Source organism: Nycticebus coucang, chromosome 17 (assembly GCF_027406575.1).
Source record: "Nycticebus coucang isolate mNycCou1 chromosome 17, mNycCou1.pri, whole genome shotgun sequence".
Classification (NCBI taxonomy): domain Eukaryota; kingdom Metazoa; phylum Chordata; class Mammalia; order Primates; family Lorisidae; genus Nycticebus; species Nycticebus coucang.
In genome coordinates, this window is record NC_069796.1 from 84,328,433 (window position 1) to 84,333,214 (window position 4,782).

The window sequence follows — 4,782 nt, forward strand, 5'->3', positions numbered from 1 at the left end:
TCTTTAAGACAGAGTCTTACTCTGTTGCCAGAGGGTCAAGTGCCATGGCATCATAGCCCACACCAACCTCAAACTGTTGGGCTCAAATGATCCTCCTGGCTCAGCTTCCAGAGTTGCTGGAACATAGATGTCTGCCACAATACCTGGGTAATTTTTCTATTTTTAGTGGAAACTGGTGTCTCACTCTTGCTTAAGCTGGTCTTGAACTCCTGAGCTCAAGAAATCCTCCCACCTTGGCCTCCCAAAGTGTTAGGATTATAGGACGGCCTAAAAAAAACAAGTTCTTAATTCAATCAGCTTCAGACATTAGGAGAAAATGCCAATAGCTTTTGTCTCAAGACCATGAAAAATATTTACAAGAGCTTTTGGACATTTCAAATATAGTATATTACAATAGAGATCAAGAGCACAGGCTAGGGCTCAGGAGAGGGAGAGGAGGAAAGAGAAGAGACACACCCAGTTATTAGCTGCCCTTGCAGGCTGGGCCGATGCACCGGGGAAGGCCAAGCCCACTCAGACTGGGGATGTTGTCTCGACCCTAGTTAAGCCCCAGGCTCCACCTGAGTATGTCTCCCCACCTTCTGTATTCCCACTCTGGGAGGTGTTGGGACCTGCAAGACAGCCTGAGAGAGTCCATGTCCCTCCCATTCTCCACGAGAGGTCCAAAAACTTACAAAGAGAAACTGGGGTGTTTCTCAGCAGACCCTGGGAAGTTCATAGAGGAATTTGAACACCCGGCATTAGTCTTTGATTTGACTTACGAGGATGTATCAGTCCTGCTCTCTCACTGGTTGTTCAATAGATGAGAAGAATCAAATTTGGGCATCTGGTAAGTATACGGAGATGAGCTGCATGCACCAAATCTAGCTTTGGCCCCATGTAAGCAGACTGCTCCACCCATCTGTGGAGCTGTGAGGGAGAGGTCATTTTGAGATACAAGTTCTTTTTTTCTTTTTCTTCGAGACAGAATCTCACTCTGTCACCGGAGGGTCAAGTGCCACAGCATCATAGCTCACACCAACCTCAAACTCTTAGGCTCGTATGATCCTCATGGCTCAGCTTCCTCATGGCACTGTTCCCCTAGTACATTGTTTTTCAATCATTTTTTTTTTTTATTGTTGGAGATTCATTGAGGTTACAAGAAACCAGGTTACATTAATTGCATTTGTTAGGTAAATTTCTCTTATAATTGTGTCTCAACCCCCAAAGGTGTATCACACACCGAGACGTCAATCATTTTTTATCAGTCGAACCAATGGTTAAACTTCCATGGGGCACACTTAATTTATGTTGATAAAAAAAAAAAAAAGAGTAAAACAAAGAATATACTTACTGTGCTTTGTACTTCTTTCAAAAATAATTTAATTAATGATCTTTAAAAACTTTTAGGACACACCAGTTGGAAATCACTGCCCTGGTGGATACAGGATAAAATTATCAACAAGGCCAATCAGAAGAAACACTTCACAACCACAAAAAGTGTCTCTATTAAGTGGGATAGAATCGATCCAGGTAAAGTCAGTCAACTTTGCTAAATTGACAAAAGCAGTCCAGGGAAAGGGTAAAAACTCAATAGTGTTTAGAAAAAGGCTTACTGAGGCTGTTGGAAAGTATACCAACCAGTTGGGCCTGGTGCCTCATGCCTGTAATCCTAGCACTTGGGAGGCTGAGGCGGGTGGATTGCCTGAGCTCCTAGGTTTGAGACCAACCTGAACAAGTGTGAGACCCCATCTCTAAAATACAGCCAGGCATTGTGGCAGGTGCCTACAGTCCCAGCTACTTGGGAGGCTGAGGCAAGAGAATTACTTGAGCCCAAGGGTCTGAGGTTGCTGTGAGCTATGATGCCACAGCACTCTACCCAGGGTGACAGAGTGAGACTCTTGTCTAATACAAAAAACAAAAAAAGGAAGGTAAATATACAAACTGGACCCTAACTCAGCAGAGGCAAAGTTAGTGACCATCGCCCATTTCATTAACGAATTTTTTTCTGACATCTGTAGGAAACTTCAAAAGTTGTCTGTAGGACCCCACACAGACACTACTCAGCTAGTGTTAGCAGCCTCCACACTCTACAATAATGGGGACTTAGAGGAAACAGAGAGAACCCCAAAAACTAAATTGTTGGGAGTGGCTACCGCTATGCAGGCTCAGCTGGCTACTCCAAAGAGCCTCAAAGGTGACAAAACCTGTCACTGGTGTAGTTCTCAATGAGTATATTAGCCTAGATTTTATCTTCACGAAATAAGGAGGTGTATGTACAGTTATTAATAAAACTGGCTACACTTATGTCAATAACTCAGGATTAGTAGAGGCCATTATAAAACAACGATATGAACAGGCTAAGTGGCTGCACAGCTTTAACAAAGACTGAGGCTTAACGACTTTTGTTCATTATTACTAAGTACGACCTGGTTGTTGCCACTCCTAGGACCCGTAGTTTCCACGCCATTACTCCTCTTATTTGGTCCTTGTTTATTCAATCTCTTGGTCAGGTTTGTATATTCCAGACTCACATGAAGCTGATGTTGGCCAGAGGCTCCTAGCTGGTGCCAACTAACCACATCTGAGAACATCATGCTGTGAGCTCAAGGGACCAGAACACCCTGGCATTCCATCTGTAACCTCTGCCTCGTCCTAAAGAGCACGAGGACCTGAGAACCGATGCACCACTGTCCATGATCAACTAGAAGCAGCAACAGTAGATGGAACTTCCTCCATGACCCCAAAGATTTTCAGGTCCCATATCTCTCAGGGGGGAAAATGAGGTAGGGATAAGGAGGAAGGGGAACAGATGCTTTGTCTAGGGTGATGCTAGGAGATGCTTTGTCTACTAGCAGGAACAGATTGACAGTGGGGGAGGGGTCAGCCCAAGAAAGAACAGATGACATGTTAAGGGGATCCCTGAGTACTGACCAGAAGTTTGGTCTACAATAGAAGGTCTCCAAGGATTGACCAATCAAAAAGAGCAGATCTTGCAGCTAATTAAGCTGACCACGCTCCTTTCCTCATGGGGGCCTGGTGTGCAATGGGTAGCGTATGCAGCCTGTTGCTTGTATAGGTTGTGTTAAGGGACCTTGGAGACATTCCTTTCTGATACAAGTTCATGTGTTAGACCTTGTGCTTCCCCCAATCTAGGCTCCAGACAGGTATGCTGGTGGCTTTGGAAAGCCCCAGGGCACTGTGGCCAGGGTTCACATTGGCCAAGTCATCATGTCCATCCACACCAAACTACAGAACAAGGAGCATGTGATTGAGGCCCTTCGCAGGGCCAAGTTCAAGTTCCCTGGCTGTCAGAAGGGAACTTCACATCTTCAAGAAATAGGGTTTTACCAAGTTTAACTCAGATGAATTTGAAGACATGGTGGCTGAGAAGTGGCTTATCCCAGATGGCTGTGGGGTCAAATATGTCTCCAATCATGGCCCCCTGGACAAGTGGCAGGCCCTGCACTCATGAGGACTTACATTGTGCTGCCTATCAATTGCACCTACCAACAATAAATCCTACTTCCTGTCCCTTCACCCCCCTCCCAAAAAAGAAAGAGGTAGAAAAACGACAAAGTAGTGATATTGGCCAGTACTCAGTAGAGGGTCTTTGGAGACCGGGCACAGTTGAGGTAACAGTGTCCCTGAAAGACCTACCCTCATTAACATAGTAAAAATCACCAGCACCATGACAGTTTATAAATACACCGGCAACCCTGAGAAATTGCCTTACAAGGATAGAAAAGGGGATAGAATCCCAATTACAGGAATTCTGCACCCCTTTTCTTTTTCTTCTTTCCTTTTTTTGGTAGAGACAGAGTTTCACTTTACTGCCTTCGGTAGAGTGCCATGATGTCACAGGACTCACAGCAACCTCTAGCTCTTGGGCTTCAGCTATTCTCCTGCCTCAGCCTCCCGAGCAGCTGGGACTACAGGCGCCCGCCACAACTCCCAGCTATTTTTTGGTTGCAGTTTGGCAGGGGCTGGGTTTGAACCCACCACCCTCAGTACACGGGGCGGCACCCTACTCACTGAGCCACAGGCGCCATCCTCTCCACCCCTTTTCAAAGATAACCATGAATATTCCACCTCTCGCTTAACATAAAATTAGCGAATCAGCAGAAAAGGAAAGTCTTGTTAACTCAGGGTCTCTTGGGCGGTGCCTGTGGCTCAGTGAGTAGGGCGCCGGCCCCATATGCCGAGGGTGGCGGGTTCAAACCCAGCCCCGGCCAAACTGCAACCAAAAAATAGCCGGGCGTTGTGGCGGGCGCCTGTAGTCCCAGCTGCTCGGGAGGCTGAGGCAAGAGAATTACGTAAGCCCAAGAGTTAGAGGTTGCTGTGAGCCGTGTGACACCACGACACTCTACCCGAGGGCAGTACAGTGAGACTCTGTCTCTAAAAACAAAACAAAACAAAAAAAAACCTCAGGGTCTCTTCGCCGCTGGTGGAGGCTGACCCACTCCTGCTCTGGAGCACTTTGCCTCCTTGTACCTGCTTCCTCTGCTCACTGACTCTGTCAGCTCGGTACCAGTAACCATTCTTCAGTACTAGGAACCAAGCACAGGGGCCCAACTTCTGGTCCTCACACCTAACATGGTCATCATGAGAGCTGGTGTCTTTTGATTGTGTTTTCTTTCATTCTTTCTTTCTTTTTTTTTTGAGACAGAATTTCACTTTATCCCTCTCGGTAGAGTGCCATGGTGTCATAGCTCCGAGCAACCTTAAATTCTTGGGCTTAAGAGATTCCCTTGTCTCAGCCTCCCAAGTAGCTGGGACTACAGGTGCCCACCACCATGCCTG

General features: G+C 46.4%; 1 pseudogene; it reads left to right on the forward strand.

The window, feature by feature from the left end:
• The first annotated feature begins 2,972 nt into the window (after positions 1-2,972).
• On the forward strand, positions 2,973-3,086 carry LOC128569408 (uncharacterized; annotated as a pseudogene).
• The last annotated feature ends 1,696 nt before the right edge of the window (positions 3,087-4,782 follow it).